Here is a 21,878-nt window from a genome sequence, read left to right as displayed (position 1 = left end):
TGTATCTGGAGGCTTTGGTGCCTGATAAGCCAGAGAGTAAAGAGTTCTGTGGGTTCTGACCTGGCTTAAAGATCCATTGGAATGATGACATAATGAAAGCTGTTATCAGAGTTTACAGATTTTTCTCATTAAAAAGAGGCTGTGTTCTGAACTAAAGTAGGCAGGGAAAGACATGCTTATTAGGGTGATCTGTGTACATCAGAACAGATACAGCTGAGAAAGGGATGGAGCTCTCTTGGGCATCTGACAAACACTGAAATGAAGATGTTCATATCAATCACTCAGCCCATTTCACAGAGAATCATCACATGTACATCCTCTATGGGAATTTGAGGAAAGAAGGCTGCACAATCTCTCCAGAACTACCTCGCTCTGGGGCCGTTGCTGCCTGAACAGGCTCATTTGCTCTAGGAATTTCTCAAGCATGCAAATGGAGATTTGATGGCTGGCAGATCTTGTGAGGCTGTTGCAAACTACTGACCCAGGAGGGGTTTACCGAGAATCCCAGCATTTTTACAAAGTAGCTTACTTACATGCTTACTTACTTACACACACACACTTATTCTCAGATCATTTCCTTGTGGTACCAAAGGTGCCCACATACAGTTTTGTTAGTGAGTACAAAATATTGGTACCTTAGCCTAGCATCAGACTATAAGGCATAGCAACCAGAGTGCTGTATAGGGAGTAAGAAAGACCTAGTTCTGAATTCCAGCTTGGACAGTTGCAAGCTGTGTGTCCCTAAGGAAATTGTTTAACTCTGCTGAGCCTCAGTTTCCTTATCTGTAAAGTGTGAATAATAAAAGCCCTCCATTTCAGGAGGGTGACCAGGCCAGTCCTCTTTTCAATTTATCCATCCTGCCCCAGAACTGGGTACCATTTTCTCTTTCCTCTTTTTTTAGCTTCTTTTTGTATCCATCATCCTGGATAAGACTTTAAGTTCCTTGAGGGCATGAACATTTGCATCCCCACAGCTCAGAACAGTGACTAGCATATGGTAACTATTCAATACATGTTTATTAACTGATTGTCTCACATTTTTATAGGTGAAGAAGCTAAGGTCCAGGGAGATTTAGTGATTGGCCCTAGATCACACAGATTATTAAATGATAGAATCATTGGTTGATGTAGTAAAAACTACAAATTCTTTAATCTATATAAACTATTAAGATTTGAATTGGGGGCTGTAGAAACAAATTGATATAAGCTCATTGTGAGATGTAAATGAAGTTTTATATGTGTGTATATATATAAAATCATTCTGTCATTTTCAGTCATATTGGACTTTTTGTGACCCCATTTGTTTGGGTTTTTTTTTTTTTGTTTTTTGGTTTTTTGGGGGCTTTTTTGGGCAGAGATGCTAAAATAGTTTGCCATTTCCTTCTTAAGCTCATTTTACAGATGAGGAAACTGAGGCAAACAGAGATAAGTCAGTTGCCCAGGATCACACAGCTAATGCATGAGGTCATATTTGACTCTTCCTGACTCCAGGCCTGGCACTCTATCCATCGTACCCCATATGGATATAACATATATTTGCACACATATACACAAACATGCATATCAAACCACAAAGCACTATATAAATATCAGCTATTGTTTTTGTTACACTTATTACCAGAAAAACTAGATCTAAATTATAGCATAACAAAACCAGAAAGGTAGACTGTACTTTTTCTACTCCTTTCACTTATCTCCAGTCATACCCTCAATCCTAAATAATTCCCTCAAATTGATCCATATCCTATAACTATCTGTTCTTGGAATAAAACAACTATAACACTGAGTAAAGTTCTTTAATCAAAACTGATTTTCTCTAGCTGTAACTTGACAATTAAACAAATCACTTTAAACTCCTATTGTATAGGAAATACTCTTTAGACTTCTCAGTTGAAAATGAAAATATCTTATTGTTCTTTTCTTTTTCTGTGAAACCAAAGAACAAACCCCATGGTGTGAAATATTCCAATTAAAAATACAATCGTAATATGTAGCTATTTACCTTCTAAGCATGTATCTAATTATCTCTACATAGCTCATAATTCATATCTTATTGGTTTATAGTGATTACTTGAAGAATTTGTAACTTTTATTGCCATGGGCCCTACATTAACCAATAATAGTTCTGTCACTTACTATTTATGAAATGCTGAACAAGTCACTAAATTTCCCTGGAGCTCAATTTTCTCATCTGTAAAAATGAGGGAGGTTGGACTAGATATCTTCTCTGTTTTCTTCCAGATTTAATTTTGTGGATCATAAGAATAATAATGTAGATTATAACCCTACACCTTTCAGTAGATGGTTTTCATAAGCTGGTCATCCAACCACAGATACATACGGCTATCACTAGGACAATGCTATAGAAACTTTTTCAGCTTGATGAGAATGATAAAACTATCAGTTTCATTTGTATGTTTTATTTAAGGTTTGTAAAGCACTTTACATACATTATCTCAGTTTATCCTTATAGTTCTTTGAGGTAGGTACTAGAGGTAACATTTTCCCTATTTTACAGATAAGGGAATTGGGGACAAGAATAATTAAAGTGACTTGCCCACACCTACATATTAGGAATTGCCAGACAGTAAACACTGAAGTAAACACTTCAGTGCAACAAGTTTTAGAGACCTTGGAGTTCCTTCCACACTTGATCAGCCATCAAAGAAAATCTCAAGTGAAGGGTTCCTATAAATTAGAGTGGGGGGAAAAATAATCTTAAGACTGAAACAGTACTTTAGAAATGTCCCGCACTCAAACATTCAAAAGAGAATCATTTAAAAAACTGACAAATATTTGAAAAATTTCCAATCTCTTTTCCAATTGTCACATATAAGAGTTAAGGTTAATAGTTGTTGTTTTTTTTTTTTTAACTACTTGGATATTTGTACTACAAAAGTCCGGGAGAGAAATGAGAAAGTTAGATACTGAATTATTAGGCTTAATTTTATCAGCATCCAAGTCTATTTTTCCTTCCACCCAGCTATAATAGAGGAAGGAGCACTGTCTAACAAGCATCTATCCGTAGATTGAATCATTCTCTAGGATTTTGCAATCAAGATTATGATGAAAGAAGGAGGAAAAGGGTTATTTTAAACATTCACCCTTTCATACAAAAAGCCACAGGCTATTCTGGGAAGCAGTGGATTAGCAAGATAATAGCAGAAGCCTCAGAAGCATCTCTAAGAACTCAGTTTGGCCAAGGCTCATCTTGTTCATGAAAGGAAGCTATGGTCATCTGAATCAGGAAATTACTTTATATACTTCTTTCCAATACTTAGGATTTCAGAGAACTCTTGCTATAAGGTACTGGGAGCCTTTTCTTGAGACTTAAGTTCAACTTAAAATGAAAATATCTTATTGCTTTTTTTTTTCCATTTCTATGAGACCAAAGAATAAACCCCAACCCATCTGATGTAAAAATGCCTCGACCTAATAACAATAGCTCACATTTACAAAGCACTTTGATTTTTACAAAGAATTGTTCCCTGTGAAATATGGAGAATCAAGTTGATGTTCATTTTCCAGAAGAGAAAATCAAAGCTTATAAAGATAATCAGTCTACAGTCCAATTCACAGAGAACACCAAAAACAAAAAACAAATAACAACAAAAAATCTAGCAAATGTGGCTTTTCTGTTTTTCTCTTTATTGGCTGGAGAGCTGCTCCCACTAATGAAGCATAATGAACCCCTTGCTGAGTTCTGAGAAGTGATACTTTACCAATAAGACAGAGTGACTAAGAGGCATGATCGCCCATATTCCAACCCAAACATTTACCCATGCGATTTAATCATATAAGGTAAGCAAGAAGCATCAATGTATAGAATGGGATTTGTTTATGTCTTTTCCATTTTTTAGCCATATGTTTACATGGCATGAGGAACTTTATGTCCTAGCTCCAGTTCTATCATCTTGGATTTTATCTTGTCTACCTCAGTTTATTTATTTGTAAAGTGAAGGGTTGGGAGTAAATGGCTTCTAAAATTCCTTCTGGCTCCAAAGCTATAATCCTATATTTCTGATTACAGTCATAACAAATATCATGGTTAATAAGGTTACCTTATCAGTTAGTAAAATTATGATGATTAAACCTGGACTGGAGTTTATAGATAAATCATACTCTATCATAAAAAATCATTTTTTATGTGAGGAAATGAGATTGTGAAAGTGATCATCCAGTATGCTCAATATCAAGTACTCGTTAGTGGAACTGGAACTGGAAATGACAGAGTCAGAAGAAACCGCAGAGATGATCTATGCTAATCCCTCTCCTCTGTTTTACAGATGAGGAAAATGAAGTCTAAAGGTGTGAAATGACTTCTAACTCCCAGTCCATTACATCATACTGCCTCTTCTGCAACATAATAAAATAGATGTTAAAATATGATAGTGACACATACTGTTTCTTTAACTCACCTTTTCTTTAAAATAAAAATTTGTATTTCATATTTTATTTTTTCCGATAACATGTAAAGATAGTATTCATTTTTGTAAGATTTAAGTTCCAATTTTTTCTCCCTCCCTTCCCCATTCCTGAAGACAGCAAGGAATCCAATATAGGCTATACAAGTATGATCATGTTAAACATATTTCTAAATTAATCATGTTGTGAAGGAAAAACCAGAACAAAAGGGAAAAACTACAAGAAAGAAAAAAGACAAATTTTAAAAAGCGAAAATAGTATGCTTTAATCTGCATTCAGACTCCATAATTCTTTCTTGAGATGTGGATCATATTTTCAATCTTGAATATTTCAAAATTGTCTTGGATCATTATATTGCTGAGAAGATCTAAGTCTTATCATTTTGATCATCACATAATGTTGCTGTTACTGTGTGCAATATTTTCCTGGTTCTGCTTACTTTACTCAGCATCAGTTTCATATAGGTGAATCCTGGTTTTTCAGAAATCCACCCACTCTTCTTTTCTTATAGTACAATACATTCATATACTATAACTTATTCAGCCATTCTCCAAATGATGGTTTTCTCCTCAATTTCCAATTATTTGCTATTACAAAAAACTGCTATACAATTTGTAACTATGCCCAAAAAGTTATCAAACTGTGCATACTCTTTGACCCAGCAGTGCTACTACTGGGCTTATATCCCAAGGAGATACTAAAGAGGGGAAAGGGACCTGTATGTGCCAAAATGTTTGTGGCAGCCCTTTTCATAGTGGCTAGAAGCTGGAAAATTAATGGATGTCCATCAATTGGAGAATGGTTGGGTAAATTATGGTATATGAAGTTATGGAATATTATTGCTCTGTAAGAAATGACCAGCAGGGTGAATTCAGAAAGGTTTGGAGAGACTTACATGAGCTGATGCTGAGTGAAATGAGCAGAACCAGAAGATCGCTGTACACTTCAATGCTGTATGAAAATATATTCTGATGGAAGTGGATATCTTCAACATAAAGAAGATCCAACTCACTTCCAGCTGATCAATGATGGACAGAAACAGCTACACCCAGAGAAGGAACACTGGGAATTGAATGTAAACTATTAGCACTACTGTTTATCTACCCATGTTACTTATACCTTTGGAATCCAATACTTAACGTGCAACAAGAAAATTGGATTTACACACATATATTGTATCTAGGTTATACTGTAACACATGTAAAATGTATGGGATTGCCTGTCATCTAGGGGAGGGAGTAGAGGGAGAGAGGGGAAAATTTGGAAAAATGAATACAAGGGATAATGTTATTTTAAAAAATTACTCATGCATATATACTGTCAAAAATTATAATTATAAAATTAATTTAAAAAGGAAAAAAATAAAAAATAAAAATAAAGATAGATCGTATTCTTCATTAAAAAAAAAAACAAAAAAACTGCTATAAATTAAAAAATAAAAGTTTGATTTATATCATTTGTTTTTGTCAGTTTTTCTCTACCCCTACTTCTAGAGTCACTTTATTTAATAAATAATATTGTAAAGGAATAAAAAAGAAAGAGGGAGAAGTGCAAAAAGGTAGCCAAAATCATCACTGTACTAAAAAAATATCTGGAAATATATGCAAAGTTCTCCCATTTTTACAAAGAATGGGGCTTGGGGGTGTCTTTTCATCTCTCTGAAACAATGCTTGTTTTTTATAATTTTGGAACGTTCACTTTTGATTATTTTGTGGCAGTTATTCTTTCTATATTATATTTTATCTGAATTTCAAACTTAAAAGGTCATAAAATCTAGGATTGAAATAAGCCTCCAAGATCACTGGGAATCAGTTTACATCCTTGCTCTGCCACTTAGTAGGCAGCCGAGTGGCTCAGTGAATAGTGTTGGGCCTGAAAGTCTGGAAGACCTGAGTTCAAATATGGCTTCAGATACTAGATCTGCTATCCTAAAGGCAAGTTACTGGATAAGGAAATAGCAAACCATTCCTATATCTTTGCCAAGAAAATCTCATGGACAATATGGTCTACAAAGAGTCAGATATGACTGAACAACAACAATATGCCATTTACTAACCCTATGAACCCTATAAATTATCAGATAACCTCTCCAGACCATTTTCTTCCTCTGTAGAATGAGTGGCTCACACATGGCATAGCATAACTGAGCTAGAAGAGACTTCAGAGATTGCCTTCCCAACCACCCCATCCTATTTATTATATGACTTAGGACAAGTCATTTTCTCTCTCTGAAAGAAAGGGAAAGGACATGCCCAAATCCACACAGGTAATAAGTAGCCAGGATTTGATTCAGGTTGATTCCAAATCTAACGCATTTGCCATTCGTATCAAGATATCCATATATGAAAATACTTAAATCATTATCCTTTCCCAAAGTTTGAAGTCAAAGACTTGAATCAGAAACTGACTTTTTCCCAGCTTTATTTTATGATACATCTGTTCAGGCAACCTAAAATTAGATTATTTGCTATTTTCCAATCTCAGCTTGCCCTCAAATACCTTCATATTTGCATAGGCTGTCCACATAATTTTTATACTTTTTTCAATAGTATTTATTTTTTTCCAAATACATGTAAAGATAGTTTTTAACATTCATTTTTATAAAACTTTGCATTGCAAATTTTTCTCCCTCTCTCCTTTATCTGCCTTCTCCCCTAGAAGGCAAGCAATCTGATATCAGTTAAGTAAGTACTCATAATTCTTTAAACATATTCCATATTTGTCATGTTGTACAAAAAATATCAGAACAAAAGGGGAAAACACAAGAAAGAGAAAAAAAAAACAAGCAAGCAAACAACAACAAAAAAGTGAAAATACTATGCTTTAATTCACATATGGTCTCCATAGTTCTTTCTCCGAATACAGATGGCATTTTCCATCCCAAGTTTATTGGAATTACCTGAATTTACCACATTGTTGAAAAGATCCAAGTCCATCATATGATCTTTTTACTGTGTACATTGTTCTCCTGGTTCTATTCACTTCACTCAGCAACATTTCATGTATATCTTTCCAGGCTTTTCTGAAGTCAGGCTATCCATGTATTAGGAAAGGTATCTTACACTCATTAAAATCTGTGTCCTCTTATCACTGCAGGATGATATTTTTCTTCAAACTCAGGTGTCACTTTTCCTGATTCCTCTCCTATCTTGAATTCCTCAATCCATAATATTTTATCTCACCTCTTTAATCATTTTCTACCTTTTAGCAGTTATTCATACAAATGATTTAATACCATACTATGTCATAAACTCTATGAGAGCAGAAAATGTCTTATTTCATCTTAAAATTCTTAGTGTCCAGTAGAATGTCATCCAATAGCAAGTTCTTAATGAATATTGAAGTATATCTGGCTGACAGGGATAAAGAAAGCCTTTTGCAAACCTATAAAAAGATGGATGGAAGTAGTAACTTTAATTTTTTATCAGCCTCTTGAAAATCTACATTTCCTGGGTTATTCTACTTCAAGATGACACAACCAAAGGTTTACAAGCCATGAAAGACTGCAATGGCAGCCCATCCTTTCCTCTTTCTTTCCTCTGGACATCCTACAGGAGACTTCCATCTGCAGTCTTTGCTATCTGGCAAATTACATTTTTGATAAAGAATCTTTGCTGAGAATGCATGAGTACAATGGGGTCTTAATGTAACAGGATTTCAGATTTAAAAAATGAAGACAGGGTTTTCAGAGGCATCTTATTCTTTAGTTCTGCAAATTCTATTTCTTAAGATAAAGAGTGATTCAGGGGAATGTCTTTTCCTATTCTCTGAAAGATACTTGAATGTCATTTTATTCTTTACCATTGTTTCCATTCAGAAAGAAGGAATGGAACTTTTTTTAATAGATGTTAGGCTTTCTTGTGAAATTAATACCAATTATTTTGTCTACAATAGGGACCAGACAGGCTCTGGTTCTTTAAAACTTTAAATAGAACAGAGAGATGCTGGAGATATTCCCAATCCCAACATCAGACTTCCCTATTGTAGGGAGTTCTGCTGAGAGGAAGGGAATGCATCAAAAAGTACTATGATGCAGTAGATGAATTTGGAATTGGAGTTAGGCCATTGGCTTCTATCTTAACTCAAAAACTTACTAGCTGTATTATCCGAGGCAAGTCACTTAAACCCTCTGTACCTCAGTTTCCTTTTCCATAAAATGAAAGTGATGACCTCTAAGTTTCCTTCTAAAGTCTCTTGTCTAGCCAAGAAATTTAAATAAACCCAGATTCCAAAAGGTATTTGGTTTTGAGTGAGCTGATGGTCTAAAGATTATGCCTTCAGGCCACAGGTTACTGATCCCACTGTATTTGTAAGGTCAAAGAATATTGGGTCAAGAAGCAAAATCCTACATAACCTTATAGTAAAACTGAAATAGGGAGAAAAGGAACTTCACAAGAATTATTCCAAGACCTCTCAGCCCTATTAGGATGAAGCACATTAAACATTGTACAAGACCTTGAACATCACCTAGTTCCTTTTCCTACAATAAATGGTATTGTCCCATCAGTGACTTAAAGGAGCATCTGCCATCCAAGGTGACTAAGCATGGGGACAAATTAGAATGTTTTTCAAGCAACTATGTCCTCTGCACAGCAGATATTCAATAAATCTTGGTCAAAAAAATGAGAATTTAGCCATATTATTTTAAGAGAAACTTACTCATCCTAGATCCCAACTTTAAAAGTAAACTTGCTCTCCATCTTGGTATTTCCTGTGAGGTAATTTAACTTAGTCTATGGGTCTTATAAAGAGAAAATATAGGATTTAAAGCTTGAAGGTGCCTTAGATATGACCTAATCCAAACCTCTTATTATATAAATGAGACTGAGGTCCACATAGGTCAAATTATTTGCCCAAGGTGACATGGGTAGCAAACAGCTACATAGGGACTTACATCCAGGTTCTCCAATTCCAAATTGCATGCCTTTTCTACTGTCCCATAGTGCTATCATCCTAATCCCACCTCAAGAAAATGACAAGACTAAATATGGGAGGCTGTTTCACTGTGCTGCAGTACTTCTGGAAGGAAAGCTTTTTACTTGACCCTCATGCCAATTTCTGCTTCAAAGCAAGGACATGTCAAAATGCATAAAAAAGTCATGCAGCAAAACAATCCAATCCAATATCCATTTCTTAAGCAACTACTATGTGCAATTCATTGTTCTAGGAATCATAAATACAAAGAAAAATCAGAAAAGGGAAACAATAGGAGCTGAAGAAGTACTTCAAGGAAAAGAGTCCCTCTTTTCAAGAAATCATCTGTGATAGTCTTGGTCTATATCTGGTCATTGGATCCAGGTGGTTCTGGAGGGGAAAGTGAGGCAGTTGACCTTGCACAGCCCTCCCTCACTTCAATCCAGTTCAATTCCATGTCGTGACATCACTTCCCTGATGTCATGGTCCTCTTCAAGAACAAAGGACAAACAACAATTATTTAAGGGGTAAGGGTTGGTTCAGATATAGTATAGTATAGTGTATGTAGATAGATAAGCAAACACACATACACACTCACTCCCAAAAGTGTTAGTGTATTTTAAAACTATACTTCCATATGCTTATGCTTATTTGAAGAAGTTCTATCACTAATTGGAGATCAGGAGATACTTTCAAAGGAAGTAACACATGAGTTGGAGTTTGAGGGAAGATAGGAATTCTAGGAGGAAGATATAATAAGAAAGGTATTTCAGGCAAAGGGAAGAGTCTTTATGGAGCTTTATGGAGAATGTGGATTTCCTCAAATAAGCATAAGCATATAATTATATAGCTTTACAATGCACTAAGATATTTGGAACTATGTGTAATGTAAAGTATCCAAGAGGAAGTTATGGATAATCAGCCTAGAAAGTAAAAGGCTGGAAGTGATTGTAATAGGGTTTTAATGACAAACTCAAGAGTTTACATTTTAAACTAACACTCATAGAGAGCCAGTGAAAATTCTCTAATAAGGTAGTGACGTGGTGAGATGAGACCTTAGGAAGATTATTCCCTAGCTGTGTAGAAGAGGATCTGGACGGGAGACTGAAAACCATATGCCTAATTAGGAGGCAGTTTAGGTCCACACTAATAAGGGCTCATGGAACAGTAGAAAATGGCATAAACTATTGGTATTATTAGTAAATTACCCAGAAATTACATATCTCCAACTTTTAAAATCTCTATATTAGTAACTAATTGCATATGGAGGGCGAAGGAGGAGTCATTTGAGTTTACAAACTGGTGACTGGAAAGATGGTGACCTCCTGAAAAGAAATTGGGAATTTTGAAGGATGTATAGGTTCATGGGAAATATAACTAATTTAATTTTAGATATGTGGAGCTTGAAGTGAATATATCTAACAGACCCATTGGCATTGGAGGGGATCAAAACTCAGGAAACTACTGTAACTTATGGGAGTCAGCCACAGAAATAACCCTTTCCTTCTTCCCTCCAAAAGAAGGTAAAAAATGAATAGTGTAGGATAACAATAAATCCTATTAAATCTCCTAAGTCTTTTTTAAACAATTTTGTTTTCTATCTGTTTCTGGAGGTGGCTTCACACCACTTTGGAACACCCTAGAGAATTATAAAAGGTGCCAAGACATTAACACGGCTGCTAGCCTTCCTCCTGAATCAAGATGTCAGACTCTAGTGGCACTTCTTCCTGCACAAGAGACATTAGCAACTAATTAATGAAATATGTTTCCCCACATTTGAATGAGGAAATAAAAAATGCAAGAGCTTTCTGGGCCTCCAAGTGAAGAAGGCTCCCCAAGGGGCACAAATGAAATTGCCGGAGGACCTAATCATTCACTATAGTTAAAAGCAATTACTTTATGATACACAGTGGAACATTACAACAAAGAAAGAAAGCTCTTCTCTCCAAACCTCCCTAGTTTTGCTCCTTTTCCCTCCACCAAGGAAACAAACCTCCTTTTCTCCTTTTCATTTCTAACTTCTGGGAAAAGACAATTTGTTCTTTCACCAGCTTCAGCTAGGCAGTAGGAAGGAGCAGAGGGTCCTAGATAGCTGGAGATACTAGCAAGAATTCTAGACTTGGAAGCAAAGGACCTGGCTTAAATCTCAGTTCTAAAACTTACCACTTGTGAATAAATCATTTCCTATCTCTAGGCTTCAGTTTGTTCATCTGTAAAATTAGGGTGTGGGATAAGATGTCCTCTAAAGTGTCCTACAGCTTGAAATCTAGCTGTGTGATGCTGGGCAAATCACTTTACCTCTGACTCAGTTTCTTCAACTGTAAAATGGGGTTAATATCACCTATCTAACAGCAAGGTTGTTTGGCACATAGTAGTTGCTTAATAAATGCCTCCTTCCTTCTCATTTGAAATAAATACCATAAATTGAGAAGAGGATGAAAGAATATGGGAAAATATAAAAAACAATTAGTTTTTATGCTGTTTAGACTGAGATTTCACTGACTACATCAAGTATTAGAATGCTCCAAAACTCCTAAAGCAAGATCATAACCACCCAAAAGAAAACTGACAACTTTCCACAAAGGAAAAGCAAATGGAGGAAGAAGGCTGTTGCCCAAATTATTATAAATTATTGAGTAGCCAGATCTATCTAATAGTCCATCATTGTGTGTATAAATAAATACACACACACACATATATTCCAATGATAGTAGCACAATAAACTGAACCCAGAGGAAAAAAAACACAAAGAACAGAATGAAATGGCTCTAAATTTAAGAGTTTTTCCCCAGTAATCTTTTTTTTTACAAAGATATATTCTGAATTCATATTTTCTTGTCCTCTCTGCAGACTTTGACACTGTTAATCATTCTCTCCTTGACAATCTCTTCTCTAGGTTATTGGGACACCACTACTTTCTGGTTCTACTCCTATCTATATGACTGTTTCTTTGCTTGATTCTCTTCCAGACCACATCTTCTAAAATTAGGTGCTCTACAGGCACAGGGTTCTGTCTTGGACCTTTTCTTCTCCTATACTGCTTTGCTTGGTGATTTCATTAACTCCCATGGATTTAATTACATCTTCATTCTGAGGATTCTCCAATCTACCTATTGTCAATTTACAATCTTTCTGCTCACCATTAATCTAGTATCTCCAACTACCTTTCAAACATCTTGAACTGAACATCCATTAGAAATCTTAAACTAAACATATCAAAAACAGAATTTATCCCTCTAAACCCTTCCACTTTCTCTCTTTCCTATTACTGTAGAGAACAACCCCATCTTCTTAGTCCCTCAGGTTCATAACTTAGGAGTCATTCTGGACGCCTCTCTCCCTCTCATCCTATTCCACACCTTCACCCCTATATATCCATCTGTTATCAAAGACAGTCATTTTCATCTTCCCAAACTATTATGTCCCCCTTTCTCCTCTGACATTGCCTCCACTCTAATGAAGGCTCTCATTACTTTAGCCTGCTGGCAGGTCTCCCTGATTCAAGTCTCTCCCTCCCCTATTAAGTTACTAAAGAGATGTTCCTAAAGTGCAGGTCCAACTAAATTACCCACCTACTCAATAAGTTCCAAGGATTATCACCCCCACAATGAAATAAAACATCCCCTTGTTTTTGTTCAAAGCTCTTTATGATCTACCCCATCCCTCTTATCTTGCTAGTTTTCTTATACGTTCATTTCTATCATATACTCTTCAATACAGTGATACTGGACTTCCTGTACCACAAACAAGATAATTGTTCCAGGCATTTTCTTCAGTTGTTCCATGTCTATAGACATGTCTGAAATGTTCTCTTTTTATCTCTATTGGCTTCCTTTAAGTATTAACTAAAATCTTGTATATTACAGGAAGCCTTTCCAAACACCTCAATTTTAGTGCCTTAGCTCTGTTAATTTTTTCTATTTATTCTGTATGTGTTTGTATGTGTTATATATGTGTGTGCGTGTGTGTATATATATATATATATATATGGATCTATAGATATTGATATAGTTTATTGTCTCTCACACTAGATTGGGAGCTTCTTAAGGATAGGGACTGCCTTTTGCCTCTTTTTTGTATCCCCAATGCTTAGGACAATGTCTGCCTGAAAAAAAATGTTTATAGATTTATTAAAATCAACATTTTCCAGTGATTTTATATGGATATAAAAGATGGATTATTACAATCTCCAATGAATTAAAATTGTAGATCACCCAAACAGCCTTAGTAATTGACAGCATTACCAACAAAGTATTTACTTTTGAACCTGTGCATAAGATGCACCATAAGCACATCCTCAGAAAGATGTGTAGTACTTGAAAAGGAAGCTGGCTAGTCATAGCATGAAAAAGAGATGACTTAGACAAAGGATTAACTATCTTGTTAACCCATGTTAAGATTCTTAGAATGGTGCAGACAAACTTGACTAACCCTCCATCACAGAGATGGGATCAGGAAGACAGAAATATCTATAATGGTTTATGGGTGAAACATTCCCTCCTCTTTGACACTCATTCATTCTCTTCCCACCCCTTGGTCACCCCTTATCTAGTTTGTCCAAAATTGATATTTAAAAGAAAACTGGGGTCTGATAACACAAGGTGGGGGGAAGTTCCTACTTCCATTCCCAACTCTCCTTATTCCCAGAACTAATTAAATCCAGCCTATATTCTGGTCAGAGCTAGGGTTTTTCCAGATCTTACTTCAGAATTTTACTTCTCAAGGACCAGAATATATAATGAAGAATTATCTGCACATCCACATATCATCTTTGGACCCTTGTCTGTGTATGTCATCAGTGAAAATGGGGAGGTGATTTTCTGTCCTCTACTTTTGTCAGACTTCATCATGGAGTCCAGTACTGAACTTCATGGTTTCAAAAGGGTATTGCTAAGGAGAAAAATGTTTAGAAGACCACCAAAAAGGGAAATCATGTAAAATAAAAATTAGTTGAAGGAATTAAGAGTATTTAGTCTAGGGAAGAGAAGAGTTGGGAGGGAGAATGGGACATAATCAATGTCTTCAAGTATCTGAAGGGCTTTCAGGTGGCAGCATAATTAGACATGATCTGTTTGGCTCTAGAGGGCAGAAATAGCAGCAATGGGTGGAAGCTATAGAAAAGCCAAATTAGGCTCAATATCAGGAAAATTTTATTAACAATTAGAACAGTCCAAATATAGAATGGACTGCCTCAAGAGATGGCAGCTTTTTTTCAAACAAAGGTTAATTAGCATTTGTTAAGAGAAAAGTCTTTTCATACATGGATTGGACCAGATGTCCACCAAGGTCCCTTCCAATTCTCAAATTCTGTGATTGTTATTGTTAGCATCATCATCCACAAGGCAATTAATTTACAATTTCCCAATTTTTAGAGATAATACAATATCATTGCAGAACTTCTGACCTTGCAGTCAGAAGACCAGAATTCAGGTTTGACCTTTCATCTAATTTTGTCTTGCCTCAACAAGTTATTCCCTCTCTAGATCTCAGTTTGCTTTTATAATATATGGAAGTTTCTGAAGTTCTTTTTATCTTTAACATTCCATGTTTTTAAAAGTCCATTTCATCTGATAGGCAATATTTTAAGATCTGTTCCAGGTCTGACATTCTAGATGCTAAGGTCTCCTTCAGGTCTAATATTCTATGTTCTAAAACCCCTTTCAGCTCTGATATTCTAAGTTTGAAGGCCCTTTCTAGCTCTGAATTTTTATTAAAAGCATATTTAGGTTAAATATCTGTATCCCACCTAGAGAATACCCAACAGGTAAGGATGTTACTTTGATATTTTGATCAGTTTTTAAAATGTATCATATGCTAATACTGAATTTAACATAAATTTAACAAATTGCTGATAACTGCCCTTAAAAATGATTTGAAGTCTCATGAAAACCTGTTGAGCAGGGACTGGGGTGGGGGAGGTAAAAAATTTCTACATATAAGAACTAGAGTGAACCTATTATTCTCAGAGTTTATATAAATTCAATTTAGTATTTAACAATTGCTGATGTTCCTGGAAAAGAAGTAAATGAAGATAACAAATAGGAAAGTTGTTTTGCTAATATAAAACTATTAGGTTTTTTTTTTCTCCATGGACAAAAGTGCAAAAACCTCTTGAGAAGTGAATAATAATAAGTGAATAATTTAACATGGGGTAATGGGGAACAATATTTTCTTTCCTTTGACAATTAGTTGAGATGCTTTAAAAAGGATTTTGCTTTCAGTATGTATGAGGTCACATTTGAACTCAGATCCTCTTGACTCTACCCTGGTTTTCTATCCATTGTGCCATCTCTCCCACCTAGGCACTCATGACAGTAGGGGACAGAGAAGCAGAAAGTTCAGTGATAAGGAAGAGACTCCTCTCGGGTAATTTCTCAAATCCTTGAATGAAGGATAGCATAAAAAAATTGATATAAATAAACAACTTTAAAATCTCTTTTTAATTGATAATTTCTACTCTGAGCCTGATAACACTATGCCAACTTTGATTTTCTTTGTCTATCTATCCCCTAGTAGAAATGCAAATGAATGATGACTGTTCCACAAAGTAATAACAGGAGGAGGAAAGTGTTGGATGAGTGTAGGTAAAGAGGGGCATAATAATGATACCCATCTCATAGGGCAGCAAGTGGGATAGTAGGTAAAGTGCCAGGCCTGAGTCAGGAAGACATCTTCTTGAGTTGAAATCTGCCTTCAAATATTTACTAGCTATATGGCCCCGGGCAAATCACTTTACCCTGTTTGCCTCAGTTTCCTCATTTATAAAATGAGTTGGAGAAGTAAATGGCAAACTACTCCTGTATCTTCATCAAAAAACAAGCAAACAAAAAATAGAGACATCTAGGTGTTATAGTGTACAGAGCAACAGCCCTGAGCTCTGGAGGCCCTGAGTTCAAATCTGGTCTTAGATACATAACACTTGCTGGCTGTGTGACCCTGGGCAAGTCACTTAACCCCAATTGCCTCACAAAAACAAAACAAACAAAAAAATGAACTCACAATCAGACAAAACTGAAATGATTGAACAATAATACCTATATCACAGGGTTATGGTGAAGGTCACTTGAGATAAAAATATATAGAATGCCATTGCCAACCTTTAAATGCATATACATTTTAGCTGTTGCTGCTGCTGGTGATTCTACTTATGATTACTACTACCATTACCACTACTACTTTTGTATTTGAAAGTAATTTCCTAACATTTGAAAACAGGATCATCTCTACAGGGTCTTGTCAGAAGAAGTCTATACAAAATCCTCTGCCACTATTCAGTATTCTGTGTTGCCTCTCTAAAGAAGCTACAATAACTGGTGTAGCTTCTTCCTATGGTATTTCAAAAGTAAAAGGACAGGTAGATATATCAGTGACAAAGAAAATCATAAGAAAGTAAATGACTACACATTAGAACCTGGAAAACCTGATAGAAAATTAAAATGTTAAAATGCCTTTTGCTCATATGCACTGAGTAAAGGAAACAACCAACTCATCGACCAGGAACCCATCTGTTTAACATCAACCCTATCATTCTGCCAACAGTAGCTAGAGTCTGCCAGACATATGGTCAGCTTTCACTTAAAACACAGCCTAAAACTTTAGAACTCAGTTATGAAAATGCTCTATGGAGTTTATAGACATGAGGCAGAGAGAGTCAGACAAAAATAAGACATAGAAGAAGAGTAGTTTGTTTTCCCCCTCCCTCAAGAGGCTAGTGAAGAGCTTCTGTCTTTGGTTATAGATGAATTTTTATGAAAAAATTATGGCTATAAAAATACCAATTCTTTTCTTAACAACAAAAGCCATTATTAGATTCAAGATGAGAATTGCCATGAGAGAGTGGTGCCAGACTTGGAATCAGGAAGAGCACCTGCCTAGAAGAGTAGACGCGCCTGGCACATAGTAGACACAATATAAATGCTCATTCCTTTCTCCCAGCCCCTTACTAGCTGTGTGACCTTGGTCAAGTCATTAACCCCTGTAAACCTCAATTTCCTCATTTGGAAAGTGAGAGGAGTTGATTTAGTTCACCTCTGAATATTTTTCAGCTCCAAATCCATGATTCTACAATCTTACAAAGAATAAAGGGAATATGTGAGTGAGATAAACACATTTTGAAATGGTCTTAAATACAGGAAATAATCCAGTCCAACTTCTATATAAATACGAAACACCTCAATACCCTCCTTATCAAATGGCTGTCCAGTCTCTACTTGAACATCTTTAGTGAGATACAACTCACTCACTACGGGTAGAGAATTTAACAGATTTTATAAACATTTATTAAGCAACTATTAAAAAAAGAAGCTTGACAATGAAAAAAGTATTGAATTCGGAGTCAGAAAGTTATTTAGTTAAGTATGACCTTTTGTGACACCATTTGGGATTTTCTCAACAACGATATCAATATCTGCTTTACCATTTCCTTCTCCAGCTCATTTTACAAATGAGGAAATGGAAGTAAATGGGGTTAAAGTGATTTGCCCAGTATAACACAGCTAGTAAATATCTGAAGCCAGATTCAAATTTAGATCTTCCTGACTCTGGATCCATTACTCCATCCCTTGCACCACCTAGCTAGAGTCAAGAAGACCTGACTTCAAATCCCACCTCAGACGTTTCGTAACTATATGATTAGAAAACCTCTTCAGTGACTTAAGGTCACTAAACTTTTCTCAGTGACAATATCATCATCAATAAAATCAGGAAGAAATTAATACTTACACCATGGAGTTGTTATGAATATAGATGAAATAAAACATTAAGTATTTATTTTATTCTAGGCATTGTACTAAATGTACTAAAAATAAGGTGAGAGAGAGAATATTCCTACATGAACCTACATTCTAATAGGGACACATTATGAGAAACAAAAAGGAAAAAGCAATGAAATCAGACACCTGGGAATTCCCGAGGAGAGAGTCAATGATCAGCGTCTCCTTTGGTGAAGAAGCTAAGATTTTTTTCCTCAATCATAGGCCACCCAGAACTTTCTTCAGAGCTTGCCTAAAGTTAAAAACTATGAAAACAGGTCTTTAAGATCTTAATCTGTTTTCTTTTTGTGTCATGATTCAAATGCAGATTTCTGATACACTTTATTATTGACTATGTTAATCATATTGTAGTTTATTCTTCAAAATCATTTATGATGATTCAAGCTATTGAATGGGAAAGGGGATTCACTGCCAGCTCTATCAGCACCATAGCCTCATCCTGCAAACTCACTGTCAGTCCAGCAAGCCACACACATGGAGAATTGGCACTTTTCACTAGGTTTCTGCTGTCATCGGTTTTTCTAGCTTTCCTATGTTTCCTATCACTAAGACTTTAGATGACAACAAGAGTTCCTCACCTCTCCTTTTCTGTTACATGTGAAATTATATGTGAAAATTATGTACAATTATATGTGAAAAGCTCACTATCTTTCAAAAACCAATACAAAAATCTCTATTCTACAAATATAAACTTTAAAATCCATTGAAAAGTCAATAAATTAAGTCTACTGAACCAGTCCATTATCACAGGCAGAATGAGTTCTCCACAATCACCCAGAATAGCATTGATCCATAAGAATTTAATTTTAAAAAATTTTCATTAGAGATCATTATACCAAATACTCAAAATACCAAAACTATGTGAAATTGAAAAGCTTTCAAAATATAAAAATATTTGTAGAAGAATTCAAAGTTAGATGAGAATCAGATGAGGTACATAACATATCCACAATTCCATCTGCTACTGTAATTGCCCCAAGGATGCTTCGAGTGAACATACTAATATGAACTTTTATCACAATACTTTTCTTGAATTACAAAAAGGAGTTAGGTGAGAGTGGATAAAGCAAAAAGTGGAATTGTGAAGGTCTAGGTTCATGTCCCTCCTTAGAACTTACTCGTTGTATGACCCTAGACATGTTTCTTATTTTGTAAAATGGGGATAATAGTGCCTACCCTCCAGAGCTGTGGGGATAAAATAAAATTTATAAAGCACTTTTCAAACCTTAAGGTGTTATATAAATGTACATAATCATTACTTATTTTATCCTTCTGTGTAATAGTCTACAAAACATTAAAAAGGGAAAAATAATAAGAAAATTATTGACCCAGAACTTCTACTTTAAATGAATTTTAGAAAAAGAAAAAGATGAATAATAATGATTACTATTTCTATAGTGCTTTAAATTTTGTCACATCTTCCCTCATAATAATACTTAGAGGCAGGTGGTACAAGAAGTGTTATGTTCATTTTACAGATCTGGAAACTGAGCCTTTGACAAATTAAGCAACTTGCCCAAGTGGGATTAGAAATGAAACACTGAAATAATTATTCATTCACTCCTCCTGGAATTGTAAATGACTCTCGCTAGAAAGTCCTCAATAAAAACAAAACAAAACAATAATTAGAGAGTTCAAAAGATAAATGGAATACCTCATAAAATAATAAGTCCTCCATGGCTGTAGACTACCCAGCAAAAGTTATACAATGATTTGTCAGAGTTTCTGGAGAAAATTCCTTGTTCAGAAAAACTTGGATTAGATAAGTTTTGATAGTTAAGTTAATTCTGAGAACCAAGAAGGATTCTTATTGTCTTTTTCTTTTAGAATCTGAACACTCAAATCTCAATTATGGATGTAGGATTTTAAGTTTAGGCATTCTCTTCTAGAGAGTCATTTCTTAGATATTGGGATGTCTTGCCCTAACAGATTGACTCTAACCTAGAAAAATGATTTTTCTCTTTTTCCCCTTATCTTACTCCTACCCTACTTTCAGCAAGAAAGATCTTTCTTTATATGAGCTCTAAAGTTTTTTTTTTTCCTTTGGGATTTCAGACCTTGGAACTTCTACCATTATCACCTTCAAAGGAAGTTTCCATAATCTGCCCCCTTGTGAATTGCACTCTCTTTTTCTCTTTCTCCCTTTCATTTTTTCTCTCTTTTTCTCTTTCTCCCTTTAATTCTTTCTCTCTTTTTCTTTTTCTTTTTCTCTCTCTCTTTCTCTTTCTTTCTACCTTAAATGGAAGTTTCCATAATCTGCTCCTTTTAAATAGCACTTTTTCTTTCTTTTCCTTCTTTCTTTATCTCTGTCTGTGTGTCTGCATCAATGTTTGTGTGTCTCTCTGTCTTTTTCTCTTTTCTCTACAACTAGTCCACCTAAAGTAAATTCTACTTTTTCTTCACTGGCTCAGCTTTTGAAGGCAAAATGCTACAGTTCACCTAAGCCAGATGGGCTATGATTTCTATAATAGAGGCCTATGACCCTTTCTAAACTGAGGCATCAACATTCATCTTTACATAATTACTTAATTATCTAAGATACTCTTAAGTTTTGATTTTTCTCTTCTATGGTCCCACCCTACATATCTACTTCCTCAAGATGAATTGAGAGACCAGTTCCTGGGTCAAAGGAATCAAATCTTTTTTGTTTTGCATTTAGGCTTTCTACCACTTTTCCTTGCTAAGGGCAATGGGTTATTTATCCTAGTTGGGCCTTTCTCTCTTGAGCATGAGTAGAGTTTTGAGGCTCAAAAGTCATACAAGTACTTTGCAAACTTAAAGCACCATATCAATGCCAATTTATTATTATTATTATTAGCCTACATTCACCAAACCTCTGGTCTAGTGATGACCTCATTCCTTGAGTCTCCTATAACTCTGCTGCTGAACTCACAATACTTACCAGGCAAGAGAGGAGAGTGCTGATAAATACTTAACAACCTGGCATCAGAGGAGGAGGAGTAGAAGAAGGAAATGTATGTTCACACACTTTTAAGTTGAATCTACATTATTAATACTTTCTTAAGTCTAGACAATGAACAAAACAATAAATCAAGCCCTGAATTATAAGGAATGATGATTTCTGAGGTGTAAGTACTTATATTGAAAATCTAACAATGGATACTTCTAAGTCAGTCAGAGCTGGCTCCTGTACACCACTTGGTAAGGGTATAGGACTTAATTGCTATAGGTATTTGTAATTCATAAATGAAAACAATATGGACACAATGAATGTCAAGATATTCTCATCTGACCTCAACATTGCAGAATTAAGTCACTACCAGTACTCAAACTGTTCACTTTGAAGGATTTTTCCTTTCTGAAAGAGAAATAATGGTGGAATACCTGGAAGAGCTCACTCCCTTGTTGTAATCTCAGTCTGTTCCTTTGGAACAACCCTTTATTTGGTTTCTATGGCAACTGGCAAGGATAGCTGGAGCTAAAGATGGAAAACATACACTAAGCACTCAAACCCTTACAAAGTCACAAAAAGAAAAATGCTCAGAGTTGAAAGAGATCTCTAAGGGCATCTAACCCACAATGTACCAGAAGAAGAACTCTTCAGGACTCCAACAAATGGTCATCCAACCTATATTTTAGGACATTCAGTGATGGAGAACTCATTGTTTCCCAAGTCAAGTCAATAAGCATGTATTAAGTGCCAATCATTTGCCAGTAGTCTGCTAAAAGCTGAGGATACCAAGAAAGGCAAAAATAGTCCCTGTTCTCAAGTCTTCTCATAGTCTATTTCATTTTAGACATCTTTAA

The 21,878-nt window shown here is 35.4% G+C and overlaps 1 protein-coding gene and 1 long non-coding RNA gene across 14 annotated transcripts in view; both read right to left on the bottom strand.

The window, feature by feature from the left end:
- PHACTR3 (phosphatase and actin regulator 3) overlaps positions 1-21,878 on the bottom strand; it is a 290,706-nt gene that overhangs the window by 135,049 nt on the left and 133,779 nt on the right. The gene's annotated exons all lie outside the window — the stretch shown is intronic.
- On the bottom strand, positions 1,300-21,447 carry LOC141555671 (uncharacterized). The gene is made up of 2 exons (XR_012486293.1): positions 19,802-21,447; positions 1,300-19,764 (listed from the first exon to the last, which is right to left on the bottom strand). It is a non-coding gene; the product is annotated as an uncharacterized LOC141555671 (long non-coding RNA).

The sequence above is a fragment of the Sminthopsis crassicaudata genome, chromosome 2 (assembly GCF_048593235.1).
Source record: "Sminthopsis crassicaudata isolate SCR6 chromosome 2, ASM4859323v1, whole genome shotgun sequence".
Taxonomy (NCBI): Eukaryota; Metazoa; Chordata; class Mammalia; order Dasyuromorphia; family Dasyuridae; genus Sminthopsis; species Sminthopsis crassicaudata.
Note: the sequence above shows the minus strand (reverse complement) of the source record. Positions and strands in the feature narration are given on the sequence as shown.